This window comes from Trichosurus vulpecula, chromosome 4 (genome assembly GCF_011100635.1).
Source record: "Trichosurus vulpecula isolate mTriVul1 chromosome 4, mTriVul1.pri, whole genome shotgun sequence".
NCBI lineage: Eukaryota > Metazoa > Chordata > Mammalia > Diprotodontia > Phalangeridae > Trichosurus > Trichosurus vulpecula.
In genome coordinates, this window is record NC_050576.1 from 395362725 (window position 1) to 395376985 (window position 14261).

The 14261-nt window shown below is 38.6% G+C and overlaps 1 pseudogene; it reads right to left on the reverse strand.

The window, feature by feature from the left end:
* The window catches only part of LOC118847572, a 36234-nt pseudogene that overhangs the window by 17003 nt on the left and 4970 nt on the right, over positions 1 to 14261 (reverse strand).

Here is a 14261-nt window from a genome sequence, read left to right on the forward strand (position 1 = left end):
AGCTCTGCATAGAATGTCTCTGCAGACAGGGAATCATAATGTTCTACTTTCCTGGTTGCAGCAGTCTTCTGGCCTCAACTACAGGTACTCTTGGTAGCTGTGGCACAGTAGACATGTAACTTGATCCATTTTTCTGCCTGGGTAACACATAGTCCCATCTGCAATGACTTCCCGGCCTCTGCTTCTTCCTTCCCACCATGTTGACTCTTACCTTACACTTTTCTTGCCAGAAGGATGGAGGCAATAGTTGCACAGGAAGATGGGTTTTTATGACTCTTGGTGAAGGCATTTCATTAGCCTGGTCCAGTCCTGCAAGACAGTTTATTTTCATTCCCTCATTGCTATTGTGTGAGGTAAATAAAATGTGAAGACTTCACAGGGAAGATATGTATAAATATGTATATGTATATATATATATGTATATCTATACTAAGAAATGTTTAAAAATCAAGAAATAGGGAAGTGTAAAAATTCTAAGGCCATGAGAGTCTGATGGCTCAGCCTCTGGGAAAGTTTACCCTGAAACTTTTTGTTCTTTCTTCTGGTTCTGGTTTAAAGATTTGCTTAGTAAGAACAGGGTCATAATGACCTGTTTTTCTCTAGTGTAAAGAATGGAGAGTGTCTCCCCCTCCCCTTATCCTATTCTCCTTCTTTAGATTTATAGTGTAATCATTAACTAAGGGAATGGGAATTGCAGTTTATGTGCCTCAATTTCTTGGTTCTTTGTCTAGCTTTCATGCTCAGATTGTAAGCCTGCCTCCCACCCAATGGTGAGATGGGTCAGAGATGGGCGGAAATTCTCTTGTGTTAGGTATAATTATGGGTGCTTTGCATTTTGTAAAGCGCCTCCCTTGCTGGAATTGTTCTCGCGGGGGATGCCCAATTCTCGAGAATTGAATAAAATTTATTTCTGTTCCCATCCTGAGATGGCTTCTTATTAACTTTTAATTGGTGAGGGTCTTTCATCCCATATACATTGCTATTCAGTTTTATTTTCCCTCTGTCAATACCTTGGAGGGCAATTGAGTAACTCAAAGCTAGTTTCTGACCTTTTGGGCCACTCCCTTCATACACAGGACATTGCTATTTTCCCTGTAAGAGTTCAAGAAGAAAAGCATAAACTATGTTTGCAGTTTATCCCCATGTGTATGTCTTGTAAAACATTAAATTTTAGTTCTGAGAGGAACCTTAGAGATCATCCAGTTCAAACACCACATTTGAGATGAGAAATTTGAAAAGTAGTCCATGTAGGCCTGGGGCAGCTAGGTGGCACAGGAGATAGAGTGCTGGGAATGAAGTCAAAAAGACTCATCTTCCCGAATTGAAATTTGTCCTCAGACACTTACTAGCTGGGTGCCCCTCATGAAGCCACTTGACCTTGTTTCCTTCAGTTTCCTCACTTGTAAAATGAGCTGGAGAAGGAAATGGCAAACCAGTCTGGAATCTGGGCCAAGAAAACCCCAAATGGGGTCATGCAGGGGTGGACACAGCTGAAAACAAGTGAACAACAGCAAGATGTGGGCATAGAATGTAATATTCTTTCCTGTATTCCAATTCAGTTTTAGCTGAATTTCTGAATTCAAATGTTGTAGCTAGGTGGCACCACGGATAGAACTAATCCTGCCTCATGAGGACACTCCCTGCATGGCCCGTTCTTTACCCTCTATCTCAGTTTCCTCAACCGTAAAATGGGCTTAGTAACAGCATCTACATTGTCGTTGTTGTGAGGATCAAATGAGATGATATGTGTAAAAGTCCTTAACACGGTGCCTGGCGCATAGTAGGTGCTGTGTAAATGCTTATTCCCTTTCCCTATTTCCCTCCTTTTGGCTATTTTAAGCTATCTGGAAATTAGAAGAGCCATTGGTACAGAATTAGGATTTTGTGTGTTTTAGGCAAACGAATAAACATAAAGTCAATCCTACTCTTTAGACTCCTTTATTTTCAAAAGTAGAGGGAGATGCTTGATTTCAGGGGATTGAAGAGAAAATGTGTAGTAAGCTGGTGAGGGCATTGGTTAGAGACAATCCTTTCAACAGAGAAGGTTCATGGTAGTTGATTACTAACAGACATATACACAAAAAGAATGAAACAGTTAAAAATGCACAGAATAAAACAAAGAAGTACAGAAGAGGACATAAATGAAGCCTTTTTATTAGTGCCTTACTAAATTACATATATATATATGTTATATATTCTTAAGAAAACAAACAATATATAACAAGCTCACTGTTTTTATGTAAACTTTCCTTTTCTTCTTTGTATATTGAAATGTTTATATTTGTTGATGGATGTTAAATTCAAAATTAAAAAAAAATTTAATTTAAAGTATTTATCAGGGAAGGGGAGGTAGGTGACAGCTAGAATGACAGCTGTGTTTCATAGAAAGGTCAAGATAAGATTTAGTTTTTAAACTGAGGCTACTAAGCCCCCTTTTTAGGAAGATGGGAAAGGATTAAAGATTCATGATAGAGAAGACAACTATTAGAGCAAGATCCTGGGGAAAGCAAGAGCTGATAGAATCAAGGTCACAATTAGAAGGATGTTTTATTTGGAGGATGGGATAGCTCTTCTATGACCAGAGGGAGGGAGGAGAAAATGAGTGATGATGTAGAGCAGAGGTATCAAACACCCTGTCCACAGCACTTCCACCGTTGCAAGAACCAGATTAAAATTTAATTGGGAAATTAGGAAACATTTAACTATTTATTTAAACAAAATACTTAACAAAATAAATAAAAATAAAACAAAACACAGATAACATTGCGTTTTAGAACTAAGTCAAAATGTGACCAGCTGGGAACTTTTCGATAATGATTAGTTGGTCCCATTTGCTATTTGAACTTGACACCACTGCAGTAAAGAAGTTATGAAGAACAGGGTAGGGAAGCCTGGGTTTGAGGCTGACCAAAAATGGTCTCAGTCTTCTCAGTGGAATGCTAGGTTATTTAATGTAATGTTGGGGTCGATAGTGTAGTTGGGGGTGGTAGTGAGAGAAGAGGAGAAAAGATTTGTTACAATTGCTAATGCAAATGAGATAAAGAGTCCATAAACATAGTTTAGAGGAGATCATAGAACTGCAGAAAAGGCCTTGTTGAGTTTGTGTATTAAATATTTGAAGTAGGTGAAATTTGTTCCATTTTGTGAATTCTCTTGAAGACCTGGAGCAAGAACAAAGGAATCAGGTGGTGGGGATGATTGAGGGAAGAGTGTTTAAGGGGTTGGGAACATGGGAATTTCAGGGGTGCAAGGATGTGGTGCAGTGTTCAGTACAACATTTGGAGTCAGATGATCTGCTTTCCAATTTTGGCTTAAGTACTTGCTATCTATGTGCCCTTTGGTGTTTTATACTTTTGGGCCTCATTTGTAAAACCAGAGGGCTGGACTAGGTCCCAATGGTTGATCTAAGGTCTCTTTGAGCTTGAAGTCCTATGATTCTATGGTTCTAGGGTAGTAGGCAATGAATTATATAGGAGGAAAAACATGAGGTTAATGCTAGGTGTGGAGGCAAATGAAGCCGGAGTGGGGAAGACAGGGAGAATAGAGATGGATCATGGACCACAGGTCATATTAAGGCAAGATGTTGGGAGTGAAGGTATAATAAATGTGGATAGAGAATAGAATTTTAAAGTTCCAGATCTTGGAAGTGGTATAATTCTGAGACGATAGGGTCTAAGTTGTGAGAATATTAGTATGTGATTAAAGTGGAGTAAGGGTGGTCATTGGGTTTATGGGTAATCTGTAGGTTGTGTTCATAAATTGGCTACTGTTCATATTCAACTTACCATCATAGGCTAGCCTTATTATTTCAAGGAAAGGATTTCGTATGTTAATTGGAGCTCGTCTTGTTTTTTCAACATCTCCATCATTCTGTATCATATCTACAATCTCTTGTAGCCATGTTGTTCCTGGTAGGAAAAAAAGCAAATAAAGCATTAAGATTCAGGAATTGCTTTTCTGTAAATGAAGCATGGAAAAAATGAATCTGTGTTTATAGGCAATGGTGATGAGAAACAATGTCAAAGAGAGATATTTGATCCTGGAGGTAAGAGAGAACTATTAGAACTTATTGAGAAGGGGGAGGGTGGAATAGTCAGACAGACCTATGTTTTAAGGAAAGTCACTTGACAGTTATGTGATTGGATTGGGTCAGGGAGAGACTTGAGTCAGGGAGATCAATTATGATGTATTACAGTAGTCCCGATGAGAGATAGTGGGGGAATTGAACTAAGTTTGTGTTTGTTTGAGAGATGTTATAGAGGTAGAAACTACAAGCTTTGGCAACTGAATGGATATGTAGGGTGAATGATAATGAGGGGTCAAGGCTGTGAGCCTTAGATGCCAGAAGGATGGAGGTGTTCTTGATGGTAATGAGGATATTTGGAAGAGGGTTGGATTTTTAGGAAAAGATAATGAGTTCTGTTTTGAATAGGACGTCTTTGGGATATTCAGTACATAATTTCAACAGGCAATTGGTGATGTCAGACTGATGTTTGAGAGAGAGAGAGATGGTAGAAGAGAATCCAGTACCTGGACACTTCTCATCAAGACAGCTGTCTGACAGAGGGCAAAAAAAGTAACAACTAAAAATAGTGTTAGATTGCATAATGATCAAGAAATCCAATGAGGAACTACAGTGAATTCTTCCACTCCTGAGCTATGCAAAAAGTCAACCAGAACTTATAGACGACAGAAAATGTGGCTCACTAGAAAAGCTATCACTTGTACTTAAGTAAATAAACTAGTAGCCTCTCAGCACACTAGAGAACATCCAGAGGTATGTGTAACCTTCCATGATCTACATTCAGAGGCAGCGAGTATAGCAGGTTCCCTTGAAAAAATTCCACAGTGGTTGGAAACCTACAGTGTAGAAGTTGGAAGTGACTGTGACTGGTGATGACCAGTGTACTATGTCTGGAATCATGGTAGTGCTAAGACCTGTAACATCCCAGGCTTAGGGCCTCTGAGGTATCAAGCACTTTCCCCTGAGACACAACATAGGCTCTTGAACATCTATTGGTCAGAACCTCAAAGATACAGGGGGATATATACAGTCAAAGGCAGGAACCCAGATGACTTAGGTTGAGAATAAGGACTGCCTACTAAAAGCATGGCAGGAGGTAGAGTCTGGCACTGGAATGAACTCTCAATTTGGGAATTACATCTGGGGAGATAAGTAAGCATAAGAATATACAGATAAATACAAAGAATGATAATAGATCCAAAGATACCAAAAAATCCAACCTAGAAGGAGAGAGTAACTTCCTAACATTTTAAGTAGAGACTTAGAGGAAAATGTAATTTTTCTACAAGAACTGCATGAATACTTAAAATAAATGTAACAAAATTTAAAAAATAAATAAAATGTCTGGAGGAAATAAATGAAAAAAGAATAAATGCCTTAGACAGAAAGTGACAAGTCTTTTTAAAATCGTATTTTTCTCCAATTCTATGTCAAGACAATTTTTAACATTCATTTTTACAAGATTTTTGAGTTCCATATTTTTTCTCTCTCTCCATACCCCCTTCCTAAAATGTTAGGCAATATGATATAGATTATATAAGTGCAATTATGTAAAAATATTTCCGTATTAGTCACAGTTGTGAAAGAAGAAACAGATCAAAAAGGAAAAAAAAACATGAAAAGAATAAAGTAAGTGTAAAAAGTATGCTTCAGTCTTCTTTCAGAGTTCATCAGTTCTTTATCCGGATATGAATAGCGTTTTCCATCAGGAGTCCTTCGCACTTGTTTTGCAGTCATAGTGTCCCTGAGAATAGCTGATACAACTGTTGCTATGTACAATGTTTCCCTGCTTTTGCTCATTTTGCTTTGCATCATTTTGTACAAGTCTGTCCAGGTTTTCCTGATATCTGTTCACTCATCATTTCTTATTGCCCAATTGTATTCCATTACATTCATATACTATGACATGTTCCACCATTCCTGAACTGATGGGCATCCCCTCAATTTCCAATATTTTGCCACCACGAAAAGGGCTGTTATAGGTATTTTTGTATATGTAGGTCCTATTTTTTTAATGATCTCTTTGCCATACAGACCTAGTGGCTGTTGTTATTTGTCTTTTGTTCTTGAAGAGGAGCAATGACATTAAGAGGGTGATGTCTTGACTTACAAGTGAATTGGATTTAAGTAACTGTGCAAAGTCAACAGCCTCACTCTCTCCTCTGCAGCCATCCGGGTCCAGTGGCAAGACATAGATTAGGACAAGTGAAGGTGACCCCAGATGCAGTGGAGACCTTGGCCTTTTTAAGTTAAGTCTTTGCCAGGTCTCAGTTTGTCTGAGGTAACACCCATTCAAAGGTATGCACCGTTTGGTTGTCCTTTGAGCAATGTTCCAAATTTCTCTCCAGAATGGTTGGATCAGTTCACAAAGCCATCAACAATGCATTAGTGGAAAGTGGTAAATCTTACTCAAGTAATAGACTCCCTGAAAATTAGAAAAGGCAAAAAGAAACCAATTTCTCCATGGTACAAGAAGGAATAGAACTGAATCAAAAGATTGAAAAAGGAAGAAGAAAATGTAAGGTGCTTTAAAAATTATGTCCTGGAAAACAAGTCAAAGAGAAATTAATTTAAGAATCATCAGATACCTTGAAAAACCACGATTAAAAAAAGCTTAGATAGTATATTTCAAGAAATTTATATAAAAATTGCCCAGATCTATTGGAACCAGAGGAAAAAGCAAAAATAGAAAATACACATGGATTACTGTCCCCTAAAAAATCCCAAGGAAAAGGATCAGAGATTTCATAGCCAAAATCTAGTGCTTCCATATCAAGGAAAAACATTGCAAACAGCCAGAAAGAATGATTTCAGGTACCAAGGAACTGTTCAGGATTACATAAGTAAGTCCTGAAATCTCCTAATATAAATGAGAGGAGATCATTGGATTACAATATTCTGAAAGAAAAATGTAGGTGTATAACCAAGAATAATGTATCTTGCAAAGCCTTTGTCTTTCTTGACCCTTCCATTTCCCTTGCTATATCCAGTCAGTTATCACGTTCACAGCAACCCTAATCTTCTGTTCCCACTGCCATCTACCAGGCCAGACTCTAATTCCTACTTGATCTATTGGGATGACTTTTAATTCCTCATTCAGTCTCCACTTTTCTTCTCCTCCATTTACTCTATATCCATTGTCAAATATCATTTCGTACACATTGTCCTACTGCTCAAAAGCTGTCAGTCGCTTACCATTATTCAAGAATAAAGTCCAAATTTCTTAGGCTGGCATTCAAAGGTATCTATACCTTGCCCTTACCTATGAATCAACTACTCTCCTTTATATATGTGTGACAGGCTTAAATGCATTGTTTTCTTCCTTATGCCTAGCTCCACCTATTCTTTTTTGTTCTTCCAAGTGTTGAGTCTTATGGGAAATAGGGCAATAGATGTGAAACATACTTGGCTGTAGAGGAAAGTAGGATATCAGACCACAGATTCACTGTTATCTAAATCAGTGTTGATGACAGAGACCAATTTGATGTTTCCAACTACCCTGGGAGGTGGGTGTTATTACTGTTCCCCTCTTACAGTTGAGGACATTGAGGCAAACAGAGGTAACTTGGCTAAGGTTATGCAGTTTGTAAATATTTCGGACTGTAATTGGACTCAGGTTTTCCTGATTCCAGGCACAGTCCTCTCTCCAGTGCACCATGTAGCCATCCCCATGTACCACTTTTACTTCTCCCTCCCCAGTTTAATTAGCTGAGGACAGGCAGGGATGCTGCATCAGTTTAAAAAGTTCCCACTCATTTGTTAACTGTGAACTGTTAATTCTCTCTTTCTGGAGTTTCCAGACATAGTATCTGATAGTGACTTGAACATCAAGCAGAGCCCTTGTATTGGCATAGATGAGTTTCTTGTTTGGTTGATTGATGTCTTTTCCTCAACATAGGTGAGTGACTATGAGCTGAGAATTCCTGTTCTTGGGTGGCAGCCTAGTTAGCTTGAGACGTCAAGAGCTCCTGGGTATCTCAGTTGGGGCTGGCTGGTAGTAGGGGGAATTTCATGCACTAAGGGAAAGGGAACCTAAACTCTGGAATGATCATCCAGAATTTTGGGGTATTTCCTGAGTTGTAGCATGTGGCATTTCAGTGACCTCAACAAATATGGTGGACCAGCCAGGGGCAATGACACTCTGATTTGCAGTACACAGACTCACCAAAGGAGGGCAGAGTTAGACTCTAGCTCAGACTACCTGCAGACAGAACTCCTGCTCAATTCAGGACAGTGGAAGCATAGGCCAGGAACAGCAAATCCTACATAGGAGGCAAAGCTATGCTCCACATATGCAGTAAGATAGCTCTCTGGCCTCTGGCAACACTTTGTCCTGCTATAGGGCAGCAGAGCATTTAGCCTTGGCAGATTGTGCAGTGAGTACAGCTAGAAGCCCTGGAGGTGCTAGCTAGGGACAGTAGGGACAAACACTGGTCCCTGCAGCGCTAGCCAAGGGGCGGTAGGCAAATGTGCGGGCCCCATTAGTGGTATACAGCATTAGGTCCAAATTCAGGCTCTAACACTGGTAGACAAAAGCAGGAAGATGGAACAGATTGGGATTCCAGTAGTGGTGGACAGTGGTGGTCAGGGGTAGAAATGTGGGTGCCGGTGGCAGTAGTATCTTAGTGTCAGAGGAGTGGGCACTCACATGGGCAGTAGGAAAAGGGAGTTCTTGTTTACTGGGATTAAAAGTGAGTGGGTCCTTCATATTGCTGCTGGTACAACATCCAGTTATCATTGTACAACTCCTCCCCAAAAAGAGCTCGGAGGATGATGAAGGGGTGGATATGTTGGGAGGTGACTTTTTTTGGGGGCCCAGAGAGTAGTGGGACTTGCCTAGATCACATAGGTAGTAAGCATATTAAATAAGATTTGAACCAGGTCCTCTGACTCCTGAGCCAAGTTCCATTTGGAAACGAACAAGTGAGCATTGCTACCTTTATTCATGTATATAACCAAACGTCTGGTGGCAGGTAGGTGGTGCAGTGGATAGAACGCTGGGCCTGAAATCAGGAAGACTCATGTTCCCGAGTTAGAATGTGACCTCAGACCTGGGTAAGTCACTTAACCCTGTTTCCTCCAGTCCCTGAGCTCGAAGGAAATGGCAAATCACTTCACTGTCTTTGCCAAGAAAACCCAAATGGGGTCACGAAGAGTGGGATACAATTAAAAAATGACTCAACAACAAGGACAAAGAGAAATTAACAGTATTCAGCTAGAATCACAAAGTAGTGCTAATTAATCATGTTATGGTGCTGATAGTATACGTATAATAGAGTGTAAACAGCATCCAAAAGTCAGAAGGTTCCCTGTCTTGTAAATTTGTGGAACTGTAGGGAGTTCCTGCTGGTCACCTAATGCCACGTAAGCTGTAAGAACCACTTGTGCTTTTTGTCTCATGAAGAAACAGGCTGCACACACACACACTCACACATACACACACACAGACACACACACACAATTGATTTAATTGAAGGAACAGAGAGCTATCCATTGTCTTCCCTTTAAAAGAGCTATCCATTGTCCCCCCCTGCTGTTTGTGGGCAGTTCTTCCTGGCTTAAAGTCTTCATGCAGATTCCCTTTACCCGGATCCCAGGCTTGGAGTGCTTTGTCAACCAGACTAGTGCAAGTCTTGTAGTACTGAGCTCAATGTAGGAGGTTGGGAGTAGCCAGAGTTACTTTCATTGATGTGAATTTTGATACCTTTTAGAGATGCTTTCATTTACATTACTGTGGTTGTGACAGTTTTTTTTTCTTTAAAATATCTCTAATGGACAAACACAAACTCTCTCCCTCCCCCATTCCATGTTGTACCATTCCATTCCATATTTTTGGGACATCTGCTTCACAGCCTTATGAGGCCTCTAGCAATATTGCTCAGAGGGATTTGGTCAGATTCTTCTGGAGCCCATTTGGGGTTTTCTTGGCAAAGACACTGGAGTGGTTTGCCATTTCCTTCTCCAGCTCATTTTACAGATGAGGAAACTGAGGCAAATGGGGCGAAGTGACCCGGGTTACACAGCTACTAAGTATCTGAAGCCAAATTTGAACTCAGGAGTGATACAAAGAAGACCCCAGACTCAATTCTGAAGTTGGAGTCTCAAGCGTTTTATTCAAGAGGCTGAAGGGTTTCCCCTTTCAGTTCTTGATAAGCTGGCACAGATCCACAGAAGGGAAAAGTGTGCCCAGACAAGAGCAGAGGTGGGCTTTTTATGGGATTAGTGACCCCCTCTAGATCAGGTTAGTAGCAACCCCTCCCCTCTGGATCAGAGTTGGTCCTGGTCCTCCCCGTTACATCATTCTCTATATGCCCATGTTAGTTATTAAACAGTTGCTAAATTGTTGATGACCAAGGCTTGAATAGAAAGGGAGGGACGCGCCTTTCCATACATGGTTGAGTGGTCAGGTTATTTTTAAGGTCTTTTTCTAATCTCAGCAACCCTTGGGCTGTCCCGAGGTCAGGGCCCTATGGCTCCATCTGTTCAGAAACTTATTTCACAAGACTGTCGCAGACCCTATGCCAGCAACCTTTAGGTTGTCAAGTCCTCTGGGTGGAGGATTTCACAAGAGGGGCCCTGTGGCTTCATTTGTGTGGAAACTGAACTTTTTATTTTATAATATCTCACAGGAAGATGAGTCTTCTTCAGGTGCAGCACTGTATCCCCTGCACCACCTAGCTGCCCCAGAACGTACATAAGGTGCCTTATAGTACCTTTGAACCTCATTGTGGTGAGTCAGATAAGATCATGTATATCAATGGCTTTGAAGACTTTATAGTGTCCTATAATACTACATATTATTATAGCTATTATTATTCTAATTAGTAGTATATTACAATGATATCATGGTAGACTCCCCTAGATCACTCTTTTTGAGTGATATAGTAAGTGACCCTAGTCCTATATTCTTTTTCTCTTAACCCAAGCTTCATCTCACTGAGCATAGGAAATTCATTTCTGAAAGTTACTTTCTTTCACTTATAGATTCATTTGAATGGAAATGACATGCCAAATTGAATCACCTAGTAAAGTAGGACAATGGATCTTAAGCTTTTCTAGGCTGTTTTTTTAAAAAAATATTTGAGTGGAGGTAGAAGGAAGGCACCGAATCCTGTCTGTCTCATGTTATCTTACTACTGCATTCCTTTTTCTCCTGTGTCCCCCAAGACATTTTCAGAAAGAATGAGAAGGTGGACTTTGCTTGGTGTTTTATACTACATAACTTGGCCTTAGTGTTTCTATATTTGCTTATCAATGGCCAGGAAATTTTTAATTAATTCCAGGAAACTAAATCATCTTACTATATGTAAACTTTAAAGTTGTAGATGACTGGCAACACAAAGTTTAGGCCACCTTCAAAGATCACTCTTTGGCAACCCCAAGAGAACTGTCCTTAAATGAATACTTTGCTAGGTGTGGGACAAATTACACTTTGTGGGGTTCCTTTCTTCCTCCCTGAATATTTTAATGGGTAAAAATTAGTTAAAATGGACATTTGGGACAGATGTGGAGAGAAAAAGAAGTAACTGAAAGGTTAGTGACATGGGTTCAGGAGTGGGGTAGAGGCAGTCACCTGAATTTGTATTAGCATTTAGTGAGGTAAGCTACTGAAATTTATAGACTGATTATATGGATTTGAGTCTTAGGGAATTTTTAGTAGAAACTGGTGAAACCACCTTATGTTTCTTCTTATGGGTCACCTCTCAAAGTGTCTGGTGGTGGGCATCCAAAATGTGGGAACTTGCGTAATCGTTGCATTTTATTATACCTTAGAGATGCTATCTAACATTGAGGGAAGAACAAAGCAAACTTCTTTCTTTCCTGGCTCCTTATTCCACAAACATCTATGTAAATAATGTTATTTAAAGAATGTTTTCAATGTTTTATGGTGCCAATAACTTTGCTTGCAACATAGATAATCAGGCTAAGGGAAATATCTAGATAGCAGAAACTGCTCAGAATTTTTTTTCCCACAAGGAAGTCATAGGATCATAGATTTAGAACTAAAAAGGGATCTTAGAGGTAACTTAGTACCATTCTCTCCATTTTAAAGACAAGAAAGTGAGACAGCTTGAGGTAAAGCAACTTGCCCAAGGACACACAGGTAGTAAGTAGCTGAGTTGAGATTTGAACCTTTGATTCATAATGCAGTGCACTTTAGAATTAGGTACCATCTTGGAATACACCATCCTGAGTAAAATCCACTTTGGTTTTGGAGAGTTAGAAAACACGATGTATGAAAATCTATGTTTTCTTAAAAGTCTCATTTGTAGGGACATATCTAAATAGCACAGAGTGAAGAGAGTTAGTAAATCTGATCAGAATAAAATATAAAGTAAAATTATTTAGTCTCCAGTGTGTGTAACATTGACCTGAATGATCTGTGTTGGCCATATACTCTTATTAGTTTATTAAATAGAGAAGGAAGTATTAATAGAATCTTAGATAAGCTGGATATGGTAGACATCTGGAGAGAATTGAATGGGAATAGAAAGGAATATACCTTTTTCTCAGTGGTAGGTAGCACTTTTACAAAAATTGACCATATGGTAGGTCATAAAAACTTCATAGTTAAATGCAGAAAAGCAGAAATACTAAATGTATCCTTTTCAGATCATAATGCAATAAAATTACATTTAACAAAGGACCATGGAAACACAGATTAAAAATTAATTGGAGACTAAACAACCTAATCTTAAAGAATGAATGGGTTAAAGAGCAAGTCATAAAAACAATAACTTTTATTAAAGAGAATGACAATAATGAGACAACATACAAAACTTCTGGGATGCAGCAAAAACAGAAATCAGAGGAAAAATTTATGTTTCTAAATGCTTATATGAATAAAATAGAGAAAGAGATGGTTAATGAATTGGGTGTACAATTAAAAAAAATATAAAAAGAACAAATTGAAAGTCCCCAATTAAACACCCAATTGGAAATCCTGAAAATTAAAGGTGAGATTAATAAAATTGAATATAAGAAAACCATTGAATAAATAAATAAAACTAGGAGTTGGTTTTTTGAAAAACTAATAGAATATATAAACTATTAGTTAATATGATTAAAAAAGAAAAAAACAAATCATTAGTATCAAAAATGAAAATGGTGACTATGCCACTAATGAGGGTGAAATTAAAGCAATTATTAGGAGTTATTTTGCCCAATTATATGCCAAAAAGTTTAACAATTTAAGTGGAATGAAAGAATAATTACAAAATTATAAACCCCCAGATTAACAGAAGAAGAAATAGAATATCTAAATGAATATTTGAGAAAAAGAAATCGAACAGGTCATAAATGAAGTTCCCGAGGAAAAAAGCACCCAGGCCATCTGTATTTGCAAGTGAATTCTATGAAACATTTAAAGATCAATTAATTACAATATTAAAAAATTATTTGGAATAATAGGCAAAGAAGAAGTCCTACCAAACCCCTTTTATTAAACTAATGTAGTGCTGATACTTAAACCAGGAACAGTAAAAACAGAGAAGAAAATTATACCTTTCTCATCACTGTCTCTTTTCCTTCCTCTTCCTTCCCTTCCTCTTCCTCACTCTTCCTACAGCAGATCTTTAATCTCATCCTGATCTCCAATACCTCCATCCCTTTCCATTCTCCCACTGTTCTTTACAGCTTTCCTTCCCTTCCTTCAGTCAGGATCATACAATCAGCCTTTCCAAGCAGCCCTTAATCCCTTGGTCCCTTGTCCTCCATTGTCCCTACTCTTTTAATCTTCTGCCCGAGTCACCCCCCATTAACTCTCTTCTCAGCTACTTCTCTGAGGACTGCAAGGGAGTCACAAAACTGTGCTTACATATGTACCACATGAAGGCATGCTAAATAATATCACTGTAGGTCTTCAACATTACATGATAATTCTTTTAGGCATCTGATTAATTCTCCATCAAACTCTCAAAATCAGCTATTCCACAACATATCCTTTCTTCTCAAGCTCCTGTATTAATCTATTCTCTTTCTTGTAGCAGATGACTTTGTTTCAAGTTTTATAAAACAAGCAAGAACATTCATTATTACTTACATTCCTATTTCATATTTCAAAACTTATCTATATCTCTATCATTCCCTATGTATTTTGAATATCAGATTTTCAGAGACATTTTCTGTAAAGATGTTTCCTCAGTTCAATGTTTCTCTTTTAATTCTGACTGTATTGATCTTGTTGGTGTAATTTTTTCAATTTTATGTTATCAAAATTGTTTATTTTATTGTTTCA